Below are 13889 nucleotides of genomic sequence, written 5' to 3'. Positions count from 1 at the left end.
ATCACTACCATTTCACTTTTTTCTGACCCATTCGTGAATGTTAAACAGGATGAACGACCTTCAGTTACCATTTGTTTAATCTCTAATTTCTCTATTTTCCAAATGATACGTGGGAGCAAGCTAGATGTAGCCTGAAACCTCTTGGATCAAACGCTCTAGGAAATTCAATAGTAGTCCTCCCCTTTACGAGCGGCTGATCTCTTTAAGCGGCAGCTATTGAGTTTGCCGGGCATCTTCGTAACTGGCGTTCACCCAACTAATCCCTCGACGAAACGGGTGGTTGCTCCGTATACTTTCTGTTATTGAGATTTTCTGCCGACGTAAATTTACATCCGCAATACGTTCAATATACTGGTGCCAATACATTACGTATATTTCGCCCACAGGCCCCATGTGATCCATCAGGACCGATCGACCGCCGTGTCATCCTTTGCCAATGGCATCACTGGATGCTGTGTGGAAGGGCGTGCGGTCAGCATTCTGCTCTGCCGGGCGTTGTCAGTTTTCGAGACGTTGGGCCGCTGCTTATTGGTCAGGTAGCTCCACGATTGCCATGACGAGGCTGAGTGCATCCTGTTCCATTCCTTCTACCAAAGAATAATCCCTGGCAGTAACGGGAATCGAGCCCTGGTCCTTCTCATGGCAGTCATCCCACTGACCGCTCAATTGGAGGCGGACTGTGGCAGTACATTTCATGGCAGGATTTGTGACAATATATCCATATAAAACCGTACAGGACCTCTGTTATTCCAACGAATCGCTGCAGTCCGTGGAAATTTCTGAAAGAATAATAGCTGATGCTATCTCGACAGCCTGTCATAATTGTTGTAAGTCCAGTGCTATGTTCACTAACATTTTCAGCTGTCCCCATCGAGGTATATCAACAACACCCGTCGGCAGCTGAGGGTTTCAACTAATTATCATTTATTCCAGAGAAGCTGCACGGTCATCAACGGTATCCGTTCTTTCGAGAACAGTTACTATCTTTATATATATATATATATATATATATATATATATATATATATATATATATATATATATATATATATATATATATATATATATATAAAGGCTATCCAGCCATTGTCTGCGCTAATGCGCACAGGTTGCCCGAACTCTTACGGGAATCGTCACCTTAGTGTGCGCGGGTAATGAGTGGATGGGCAAATATCTACTAGGTACATTACGTATGTAGATTGTGGACAGTTGGGAATGTGGGTCTCACGGGAAGCGTGCAAGGGATAAGTCCCTACAGTCGCGCTATTCATCTGTGTCCTCGGTGGCTCAGATGGATAGAGCGTCTGCCATGTAAGCAGGAGATCCCGGGTTCGAATCCCGGTCGGGACACACATTTTCAGCTGCCCCCATCGAGGTATATCAACAACACCTGTCGGCAGCTGAGGGTTTCAATCAATTATCGCCTTCAATAGTTTCTAAAATAATCTCAGAAAGGCGTAGGTCTCTTGAAATAAGCGTAAAAGGGAGGGGAGATGATGGTTTGCATAAAGCACCACTATAGTGCGCGCCAGTAAAATGTTGCTTATGCTGTATTATCGTAGGCTAGCCTCGTCCACACTTTCTCTAGAAGATATTAACAGCTTTCAAAGTAAATAAAATGCCTACAAAACGTCTCACTGTCCAACGTACTTACAATGAGACACAGTCGCAACTTCTGAAATCCGTCGTCCTTGGTCACTGACCTGTCGTACATGTACGGCAGTCTTGGTTCCACGGATAACTCACGAAAACCCACCGATTTGACCTCACACACGAACGGACCCTGCCTGCAGGCAGGTTGGAGAGCTACAGCCAACGGGCAGGGACTGCGTGTCAGCGGAAAACGACGAATCCCAGACCGGCGGGCCAGATACATCAGAGATATCCGCGGAAATGGCCCGCAGTTTTAGCCCGTCGCGGAAATCCGCTTGTGTATGGCCAGCTAATGGGACAAGAAAGGGGTTTTGGACTATGGTACAGTACCTCCACCAGCAGTGTCTGAAGGTGTGCTATTGAGAGAGAAGTCAAACTGAGAAAATCCCACGACGAAATACAATTAGGAATTCACACGACCGTCTCGCTGTTTGATGCGACCGCGGCCAAATGTTTGCTCGCGCCGATGGCAGACAATGCGAGCATCCGGCGGCGTCCCCCCACAGCGGTCGTCCGTGAGACGGGCGGCCATCTTGGACCGGGCTGTCGGTGTCCTCTGTCGGACATTACTTAGCGGCGAGTCGGGGCAGGGCAGGTTTTTGTTGCGGCGAATGCGCCCGGGGGCGGCGAGCCTGGAGGCGGCGGCGGCGGCGGCGGCGGCGGCTGCGCCAAGACAAAGGCGCGCGAGCTGCAGCGACGCCGAATTAAGACGAGGGCCGTTCCATTAAAGGGCGCTGCAGGCCGCGTTAGTTCAACTTGGCACCAGGCGTGACTGCCATGTAAATGGCGGGTCGGCGTCTCGGAGGACAATGCGGGGACCTACCTCCTGCCTCCTACCTGCCGCCCACAATGGCCGCCGGCGCGGTCTTCCTGCGCCCCCTAATGGACGGCCGCCGCAGGGAAACCCCCGGACAGCCAGAATTATTACTGGCACCTCGCCTCGCACCACTCCGCTCGCCATGTTTCCTGGCTAAACCTAACGTTACCGCGGGTCCGAAGGGGTGAACGCGACATTGTAACAGGTACGAAAATGTAGTATTTACCCACAGTTTCGTATTCTAGTTACGCCTACGTGCTTCCTTTCTATGCCAAACTTTCAATGTACATCTGATGCATTTAGCAGCACAGTGTGCTTTCGAATTTTGTCAGAAATGGGAGAAGCCAGCCAGGTGAATAGTTCCCTGTGCTTAGTGAGCATACTCAGTACTCTTTCGCTGGAAACATCAAAGAGTGCTGTGTCGCTGGCTGCGATTAACAAAAGTTGAGCCCATTTGCGAAGCTATGAGAGGTGCTCAATAAAAAGTCATGCAACACTTTTTTTAAATGTAGTTTGGCTTTATTCAGGATTCCAGATATTATTCCCTCTCTTTTAGCTATAAAACCCTATTTTTTTTTACATCATCTCGGTTCAATGCGACGGCTTTGTGGCACCTTGTATTGTATGTATTGTATGTTAACCAGGGACCTAGAAACGACGGAGAGGCTCCGTCCCTGCCGCAGCCGCAGTGGTCCACAGCCCCACGACGACTACCGCAGTCCACTTCACCCCTTCGCCACCCCACACCGAACCCACGGTTATTTTGCGGTTCGGCCCCCGGTGGACCCCCCAGGCAACGTCTCACACCAGACGAGTGTAACCCCTATGTTTGCGTGGTAGAGTAATGGTGGTGTACGCGTACTTGGAGAACTTGCTTGCGCAGCAATCGCCGACATAGTGTAACTGAGACGGAATAAGGGGAACCAGCTCGCATTCTCCGAGGCAGATGGAAAACCGCCTAAAAACCATGCACAGACTGGCCGGTTCATCGGACCTCGACACAAATCCGCCGTGCGGATTCGTGCCGGGGACCAGGCGCTCCTTCCCGCCCGGTAAGCGATGCGTTAGACCGCACGGCCAACCGGGCGCGCTTGTGGCACCTTACTGGGAGCGCGTGTATCACCGCATTGTAACTCTCTCCTGGTCGACGTCGGAGCCAATGTCTTGCTGCATCAGTAACCCCCCCCCCCCTCCCCCATCATCCACGCACTGCTTCCCGCGGAGAACATCCTTCTTTGGGACAAACAGATGGACGACGGAAGAAGAGGTGGTGCGGCGCCGCTTCACGGACTGTCGTTTTGTTTCTAGTCAAAAGTGATCAACCTGAGCCGTAGCTGGCTCCGCTATGCGCTGAAGGTTTACTTCATTGCGATTCTGTGTTTAGTCTCCCGTGGTTATCGCGATTATGCTGTTATCCTCTCTTTCCGCGGGTGGCAGCAGCGGTGCGTATCGATGTTCGCACCTTGGACTATCTTTGACAGGTGGCCGGTGTGCGGCCAGTCGATCGGTTGGCGTGGAGCAGGGAGGAATTCTCGGCGGGAAGTAGTTTGGCCGGGGCCCGCTGGCGGTCTCTACGCGGTGTCGGCGTGTGTGGCGCTGTTCCGATTGCTACGAGGTCCGTGGCTCACCGACCCTGTACACGAAAGTTGAGTTTTGATTTCACCTACCAGCAAGTCAAGACTGTTCACATTGTGTCGTTTGGAGTTCGTTGTCAGCTGTTGGAATAGTCCCGCGAGCAACAACGTGGTTTTCGAGTTGCAAAATTCTAGCCACCCTCCGGTGGAGTTTCACTGTATTTGGTTATTTCAATTGAAGTGCACCAGCGGAATCTTCTGCCTTGTAGCCCTTAACGTTCCGGTTACCTGCCCTGGCTGTTGACGTAAATTTCAGGCAATGTGGTTTCCTCATCGTTTTGTCGCTGTCCAGCACGGTGTGTAGTGTGACGGCTCCGCTTATGATTGGTTGTGGGCGCCAGTATCTTCTACGTCGTTCCGTTCAACTCCCTGTTGTGCCCTGGTCGGGTGAGGTGGAAGTTATCTTGTCGGTACGTCCGCTGACTGCCGATCGGTTGGGTTGTCGTCGCATCGTGAGTGGTTGGCCCGACTGCCTGTCTCACCTAAGCGAGCGTTAGTGTCTGAATTCCAGGCCGACCCTCGAACATCTGGGCGCCCTGGTGTGTACTGCCTTTTTTTTAAAAATTTTCTTGTTGTTGGTACCTGTATGGCTTCTAGCCGGTTTTGTGTTATAAATTAGAGTTGTTTTACTCTTAAGGCCTTCAGCGTAGTTTAAAGTACTGTTTCACGTAAGCCCTTTGACATTCAAAAAAAAAAAAAAAAAAAAATTTAAGTCTTCGGCCTTCCACCGATTTGAATTTAACTTGTTTACTTAACTTATTGAATTATTAACTCTTTGGCCTTCAGCCGGTTTGAGTTTCATTTGTTTGTTCTTAAGGCCTTCAACCTAAAGAACTGCTTCACGTAAGGACTTTCGTATATAAAAAAAATAATGTCTTGGAGTTTTACGTGTTTGGCCTTTAGCTGATTTGAATTTAACTTGTTTACTCCAGCCTAACTAAAAAACTGTTTTAAGATAAAGCTTGCCTTTTACATTTCTGGTTATGCTTGCGTTTTAAGTTATTGGCCTTCAGCCGTTTTTAAATTAAAGTGGCTTTCAGCCGGTAATTAAGTCCCAAAGATTAAAGCTGTGTGTTCAAAAGTCTTTTTGGGCTCTTGTAATGTTTGATCAAATAATAAAGTTGTATGTTCGAGTGTAACTGACAGCCCCTTATTTTGGCCCCTTTCCACAATTTATTCTATCTGCCCTGTCCTGCGGGTTAAGCAGGGCATTTCACAACCCATGTTTCATCGCCTGTGACGATTTTCGACAAAAAATTGTCACGATCAGCCTCGTAACGCTCAAGGAATTCCACACAAAGGGTACTCAGTTTGTCTTCATTTCTTTTAGGAAGCGAGGAAGCAAGTCGGTGCTTTGAGTATCCCCAAATGTTGGACATGTGTCAACACTACCAACATGGGCGTCCAGTTGGGCAGCGAGGTGTTTGATTGTGATCCGTCGATCACCTCGAATGAGAGTGTCTGCACGTTCAAACACTGCAAGAGAGTCACAGCTATGTGCAGCCGACCCGCACATTGGAGGTCGGAGAGGTTTGCGCGACCTCGTTGCGACAACGGCAGACACCTCGCCCGACGACTCACAGTGTTTTTGTTCACGGTCAGGTCTCTACTGACAAACGCCTACGAATATCTGCAATGCAATAGTTTCCCGTCAAAAGAAACACGACGACAGCTCTCTGCTCGGAACGCACAACACCATCCATCGGAACTTCATGAAACTCCCACTATTAATTCCGCATCATTTCAACCGAAATTGACTGAGAAACAAAAAAGGGTTGCATTACTTACTGAACGTCACTCTTAGAAATGAACGCGTTCCTCGATTTCCGAAAGACATTCGATACAGTTCCACACTGCCGCACAATGAACAAAATACGAGCGTATGATATATCACACCAACTGTACGACTGGCTGGAAGAGTTTCAAGCAAACAAAATACGGCATGTCGTTCTGAAATACCAGAACAACTGTGCGACTGGCTTCAAGGGTGTCAAGGAAAGAGAACATGGCATGTTGTTCTGAACGGACGGAAGTCTTAGAAGTTACTCTGGCATGCCCCACGGAAGTGTTATAGGACCATTACTTTTTACAATATATGTAAAAGGGCTAGTAGATAAAGTCAGATGTTCCATAAAGCTTTTTGTGGACGATGCAGTTGCATACAGAGAAGTTGCAAAGTTAGAAAATTGTAACGGAATGTAGGAAAACCAGCAGAGGATCGACGCTTGGTGTAGGGAGTCGCAACCGACACTCAAAGTAAGCAAATGTGACGTATTGCGAATAAATGGACAGAAAGGTACATCACTGTATGATTACTCAAAGTAAGCAAATGTGACGTATTGCGAATAAATGGACAAAAAGGTACATCACTGTATGATTACAAAATTGCAGAACAGTCACTGGAGGCAGTTACACCCATATAATTTCTAGGAGAGGGAACGAGCAAATAAAACTATTCATGAGTAATGGAGATGGCAGACTGAGATTCAAGGAAGAATACTAAGGAAATGTATGCATCAACAACGGAGGTAGCTTACAAAACACTCGTCCGACCAATACTTGACTACTGCTTGTCAGTATGGGATTGATAGGGGAAACAGAAAAGTTCCAAAGAACAACTGTGCGTTTCACTACAGTCTCATTTTGTAAGCACGAAAGCGTCACAGAGATGCTCAACCAATTCCACTGGTTGACTTGTAAGAAAGGCGCTCCACATTATCGTGTGGTTTACTGTTAAAGTCCCGAGGGTTTACTTTCCTAGAAGAGTCAACAAATGTAATGCCTTCTCCTGTCTCTGTTGCGCGGAAAGATCATGAAGATGAAAATAGAGAGATTCGAGCCTACATAGAGGCTAACTGGCAATCCTTCTTTCCACGAACTATTCGTATCTGGAACAAGAAAGGGAGGAACTGACACCAATACACAAAGTATCCTCCGCCACACACCGCAGGGAGTCGGCAGACTATAGATGTAGATGTAGGAGTAATAAGTCATGGTTGCAAAATATTTCAGAGGAAAGCAAAACCTGCAACATGCCCAACTCTGAGATGTTTAGTTTGGATTCCAGAGAAATGTAGAAGCACGCAAGGCGATACAGACTTCAAATTCCACTTCGGAGATCGTTAGGGAATTCAATATTCCGAGATACACAGTATCAGGAATGTGCCGAGAATACCAGATTTCAAGCATTACCCTTCACAGCGGCAGACGGACTTCCCTTAACGAACGTAAGCAGCGACTTTTCCATAGAGTTGTCAGTGTTGACAGACAAGCAACACCGCGTGAAATCACCTCAGAAATTAATGTGGGACGTGTGACGAAGGTATCCGTTCGGACAGTGAGGCGAAAGTTGTCGTTAATGGGCTATGGCAGCAGACGACCGACGTGAGTGCCTTTGCTGACAGCATGACATCGTCTGCAGCGCCTCTCTGGGTTCGTGACCACGTAGGTTGCACCCTAGACGACTGGAAAACCGTGGCCTGGTCAGATGAGTCCCGATTTCGATGGATAAAAGCTGATGGTATGCTTCGAGTGTAGCGCAGACTCCACGAAGCCATGTACCCAAGTTGACAACAAGGCACTGTGCAAGCTGGTGGTGACTCCATAATGTGTCTACATGGAACGGCTGTGCCCACCGGTCCATCTGAACCGATCATTGAGTGGAAATGGTTATGTTCGACCATTTTCAGCCATTCGTGGACTTCATGTTCCCACACAACGATGGGTTTTTTATAAACGGGAAGGCGCATGTCTCTGGGCAACAGTTGTTTGCGACTGACTTGAAGAACTTTCAGGAAAATTCGTGCGAATGGTTCGGTGACTGAGGTCACTCGATATCAGTCACATCCATCGTTTAGCCGGCCGAGGTGGCCGAGCGGTTCTAGGCGCTTCACTCTGGAACTGCTCGACCGCTACGGTCGCAGGTTCGAATCCTGCCTCGGGCATGGATGTGTGTGATGTCCTTAGGTTAGTTAGGTTTAAGTAGTTCTAAGTTCTAGGGGACTGATGACCTCAGATGTTAAGTCCCATAGTGCTCAGAGCCATTAGAACCATCCATCGTTTATGGGGCGTAAAAAAGAGGTCAGTTCATGCACCAAAACCTGCACTGGCGACACTTCACAATTACGGACGGCTGTAGATGCAGCATGGCTCAATATTTCTGCAGGGGACTTCAAACCTGAGTCGATGTCACGTCGATTGCTGCAATACGGTGAGCAAAGGGATGTCTGACACGACTTTAGATGGTAACCGACGACTTTTGTCACCTCAGTTTATATTCGAATAAGTGGCTAATGAGGAGTCAGAATATTATAATAGCTTGGAAACTCTACTGCAGTGACTTTATGTAGTCACTAATAACTTATTTCTTGTTCTAATTACATTTAATATGAAACTTCCTGGCAGATTAAAACTGTGTGCCGGACCGAGACTCGAACTCGGGACCTTTGTCTTTTCGCGAAAGGCAAAGGTCCCGAGTTCGAGTCTCGGTCCGGCACACAGTTTTAATCTGCCAGGAAGTTTCATATCAGCGTACACTCCTCTGCAGGGTGAAAATCTCATTCTGGATGCATTTAATACGGTGCAGTCAGATGAGTCCCATTAGCACCATCAGATTTCTTTGCTTTCCGAAAGAGCTTAGGAAAAGGGCACACGCTGCATTTGGGGCAAGGAACACAGTGACTGACATAGAAAAAAGCAAGCCCAAACAGCCAGCTGGGGCTCTAGTATTCGTGAAATGTATGGCAGGTAGCGTGAAAGATTGTCGGTGTGCAAACTGCATCGCAAGGCGAGTCTCCAGGAGGCAAGTACTATTGTACATTTACGACATGGGTCCAGCGTAGTAGCCAGGCAGTGCCGAGAGAATGAACTTTATCAGTGGTAAGTCGGCATTCTACCGTGTTCAGGATCGTGCATTCCGCAAATAGAGCTTAGTTTTTCTCCAAAAGATAAAGGGGATGCCGCAAAATAAATGCCTTGCCTCGCGTACAGTTTTTTACTTAGGACCTGTGATTCGTTGCTAGGTGCTGGGAATGAAAACGTATGATAGGTAAAAACGCTTTTAACGTCATGAGGACGGATCACAGGGAGACGCTTTTCCAAAAGAGAGGTGGATCGAAAAGTCACTGAACTTTTATCACAGCACGTTTCTCTTCGTGCGACTTTTGTGGAAGAAGCAGTTAGACTGTTGGTCGGCTGAGAGTTGTTACACAAAGACTGGTGGTCATGTCTTATTGGGAGTGAAGGATGGAGCAGGCTGTACGATGCCTAAATAAAACTGAGAGTCGGTCCGGGGATGGTGAGGTGCGAATATCGGGTGAGTTCGATACGGGTCTTGGCGCTGAACAGATCTCTGAGGACAGCGAACTCAACTCGAGCAACCGACCAGGAGTCCGGAGTTCGAGTTGGGGAATAGCACTAATCTCGTTCTGTACTTCAGAGGGGCTGTCGCAATTGCATCACTCTCCATATCTCATGCTGATAAGTTAATGTCAACATAATTAGCATCATCAGCACCTTAAGATAACTCTTGGTCAAAATTTGGTCAGATCATTGCAATTGTCTGACCCATGCTCACCAGTGCATTGGAAGATGCACGCGTTTCTTAGACTTAAAAGCAAACAGGCACTGTGTTCGTTCAGTCAGAAACCGGAGGGTCGTTTTGTACGTCATTTGTGTGTATGGGACACGCCCACAAACTCTGGGAACCAGCAGGTTTGCTTAATCTAAATCATATGATAGAGCACTTTTGTAGTATTAACTTAGTATTGTAAGGTACTCAGATGTGTTTCATGTGTATGTCTTCAACTGAATAACTTAATTAATTCATTGAAAACTTGTTGCTGCTGACATCTTCGTCTAATCTCATTTACTAATAGTATGCAATTCTCCACTTTAGGTTCCACAGCTAGGGCCTTAGTATTTCCCCGCATTAGTTAATCCGTTTCTGCTTAGTAATTCTACATCTACATCTACATCTATACTCCGCGAGCCACCTTACGGTGTGTGGCGGAGGGTACTTATTGTACCACTATCTGATCCCCCCTTCCCTGTTCCATTCACGAATTGTGCGTGGGAAGAACGACTGCTTGTAAGTCTCCGTATTTGCTCTAATTTCTCGGATCTTTTCGTTGTGATCATTACGCGAGATATATGTGGGCGGTAGTAATATGTTGCCCATCTCTTCCCGGAATGTGCTCTCTCGTAATTTCGATAATAAACCTCTCCGTATTGCGTAACGCCTTTCTTGAAGTGTCCGCCACTGGAGCTTGTTCAGCATCTCCGTAACGCTCTCGCGCTGACTAAATGTCCCCATGACGAATCGCGCTGCTTTTCGCTGGATCATGTCTATCTCTTCTATTAATCCAACCTGGTAAGGGTCCCATACTGATGAGCAATACTCAAGAATCGGACGAACAAGCGTTTTGTAAGCTGCTTCTTTCGTCGATGAGTCACATTTTCTTAGAATTCTTCCTATGAATCTCAACCTGGCGCCTGCTTTTCCCACTATTTGTTTTATGTGATCATTCCACTTCAGATCGCTCCGGATAGTAACTCCTAAGTATTTTACGGTCGTTACCGCTTCCAATGATTTACCACCTATGGCATAATCGTACTGGAATGGATTTCTGCCCCTATGTATGCGCATTATATTACATTTATCTACGTTTAGGGAAAGCTGCCAGCTGTCGCACCATTCATTAATCCTCTGCAGGTCTTCCTGGAGTACGTACGAGTCTTCTGATGTTGCTACTTTCTTGTAGACAACCGTGTCATCTGCAAATAGCCTCACGGAGCTACCGATGTTGTCAACTAAGTCATTAATGTATATTGTAAACAATAAAGGTCCTATCACGCTTCCTTGCGGTACTCCCGAAATTACCTCTACATCTGCAGATTTTGAACCGTTAAGAATGACATGTTGTGTTCTTTCTTCTAGGAAATCCTGAATCCAATCACAAACCTGGTCCGATATTCCGTAAGCTCGTATTTTTTTCACTAAACGTAAGTGCGGAACCGTATCAAATGCCTTCCTGAAGTCCAGGAATACGGCATCAATCTGCTCGCCAGTGTCTACGGCACTGTGAATTTCTTGGACAAATAGGGCGAGCTGAGTTTCACATGATCTCTGTTTGCGGAATCCATGTTGGTTATGATGAAGGAGATTTGTATTATCTAAGAACGTCATAATACGAGAACATAAAACATGTTCCATTATTCTACAACAGATTGACGTAAGCGAAATAGGCCTATAATTATTCGCATCTGATTTATGACCCTTCTTGAAAATGGGAACGACCTGCGCTTTCTTCCAGTCGCTAGGTACTTTACGTTCTTCCAGAGATCTACGATAAATTGCTGATAGAAAGGGGGCAAGTTCTTTAGCATAATCACTGTAGAATCTTACGGGTATCTCGTCTGGTCCGGATGCTTTTCCGCTACTAAGTGATAGCAGTTGTTTTTCAATTCCGATATCGTTTATTTCAATATTTTCCATTTTGGCGTCCGTGCGACGGCTGAAGTCAGGGACCGTGTTACGATTTTCCGCAGTGAAACAGTTTCGGAACACTGAATTCAGTATTTCTGCCTTTCTTCGGTCGTCCTCTGTTTCGGTGCCATCGTGGTCAACGAGTGACTGAATAGGGGATTTAGATCCGCTTACCGATTTTACATATGACCAAAACTTTTTAGGGTTCTTGTTTAGATTGTTTGCCAATGTTTTATGTTCGAATTCGTTGAATGCTTCTCTCATTGCTCTCTTTACGCTCTTTTTCGCTTCGTTCAGCTTTTCCTTATCAGCTATGATTCGACTACTCTTAAACCTATGATGAAGCTTTCTTTGTTTCCGTAGTACCTTTCGTACATGATTGTTATACCACGGTGGATCTTTCCCCTCGCTTTGGACCTTAGTCGGTACGAACTTATCTAAGGCGTACTGGACGATGTTTCTGAATTTTTTCCATTTTTGTTCCACATCCTCTTCCTCAGAAATGAACGTTTGATGGTGGTCACTCAGATATTCTGCGATTTGTGCCCTATCACTCTTGTTAAGCAAATATATTTTCCTTTCTTTCTTGGCATTTCTTATTACACTTGTAGTCATTGATGCAACCACTGACTTATGATCACTGATACCCTCTTCTACATTCACGGAGTCGAAAAGTTCCGGTCTATTTGTTGCTATGAGGTCTAAAACGTTAGCTTCACGAGTTGGTTCTCTAACTATCTGCTCGAAGTAATTCTCGGACAAGGCAGTCAGGATAATGTCACAAGAGTCTCTGTCCCTGGCTCCAGTTCTGATTGTGTGACTATCCCATTCTATACCTGGTAGATTGAAGTCTCCCCCTATTACAATAGTATGATCACGAAACTTCTTCACGACGTTCTGCAGGTTCTCTCTGAGGCGCTCAACTACTACGGTTGCTGATGCAGGTGGTCTATAGAAGCATCCGACTATCATATCTGACCCACCTTTGATACTTAACTTAACCCAGATTATTTCACATTCGCATTCGCTAATAACTTCACTGGATATTATTGAATTCTTTACTGCTATAAATACTCCTCCACCATTGGCGTTTATCCTATCCTTGCGGTATATATTCCATTCTGTGTCTAGGATTTCGTTACTGTTCACTTCCGGTTTTAACCAACTTTCCGTTCCTAATACTATATGCGCACTATTTCCTTCAATAAGCGATACTAATTCAGGAACCTTGCCCTGGATACTCCTGCAGTTTACCAATATTACGTTAACTTTTCCTGTTTTTGGTCTCTGAGGACGGACGTTCTTTATCAACGATGCTGATGTTCTCTCTGGTAAGCCGTCAGGTATTTTATCGTTTCGCCCAAGGGGGGGTCCCTCTAACCTAAAAAACCCCCGTGTGCACGCCACACGTACTCTGCTACCCTAGTAGCTGCTTCCGGTGTGTAGTGCACGCCTGACCTGTCTAGGGGGGCCCTACAGTTCTCCACCCAATAACGGAGGTCGATGAATTTGCAACCATTATAGTCGCAGAGTCGTCTGAGCCTCTGGTTTAGACCCTCCACACGGCTCCAAACCAGAGGACCGCGATCGACTCTGGGCACTATGCTGCAGATATTAAGCTCAGCTTGCACTCCGCGTGCGATGCTGGTTGTCTTCACCAAATCAGCCAGCCGCCGGAAGGAACCAAGGATGGCCTCAGAACCCAAGCGGCAGGCGTCATTCGTTCCGACATGTGCTACTATCTGCAGCCGGTCACACCCAGTGCGTTCAATAGCTGCCGGAAGGGCATCCTCCACATTACGGACGAGACCCCCCGGCAAGCACACCGAGTGCACACTGGCATTCTTCCCCGACCTACCCGCTATTTTCCTGAGGGGCTCCATAACCCGCCTAACGTTGGAGCTCCCTATAACTAATAGGCCCGCCCTCTGTGACTGTCGGGACCTTGCCGGAGAATCGGCCACTGGCCCAACAGGCGAGGCATCCTGTGGTGGCTCGGAAACGATGTCATCACCACTAGGAAGCACCCCGTACCTGTTGGAAAGGGGTAAGGCAGCTGCCACGCGGCCAGATCCCACCTTCGCCTTTCGGCCAGGCACGCGCGAGCCCACCACTGTCCGCCATCCACCCTGGAGTGATGGCTGACCGGTAAGATGCTCACTGCCGAAAGACGCAGCGACATCAGGGGTTCCATGTGATTCCAAGGCCACCGAAGTAGGCATAGGTCTCACCACAGTTGCCCCAACGCCACTACGAGCCGACGCCTGCGCCTCGAGCTCGATGAGCCTAACAGACAAAG

At 47.3% G+C, this 13889-nt stretch overlaps 1 non-coding gene across 1 annotated transcript; it reads left to right on the top strand.

Annotated features, from left to right (window-relative positions):
• Positions 1-1275: 1275 nt before the first annotated feature.
• Positions 1276-1350, top strand: Trnat-ugu (transfer RNA threonine (anticodon UGU)). Its single transcript has one exon. It is a non-coding gene; the product is annotated as a tRNA-Thr (tRNA).
• The last annotated feature ends 12539 nt before the right edge of the window (positions 1351-13889 follow it).

This window comes from Schistocerca nitens, chromosome 8, assembly GCF_023898315.1.
Source record: "Schistocerca nitens isolate TAMUIC-IGC-003100 chromosome 8, iqSchNite1.1, whole genome shotgun sequence".
Classification (NCBI taxonomy): Eukaryota; Metazoa; Arthropoda; class Insecta; order Orthoptera; family Acrididae; genus Schistocerca; species Schistocerca nitens.
The sequence above is the reverse complement of the archived record's forward strand: the minus strand, read 5'-3'. Positions and strand labels throughout refer to the sequence as shown.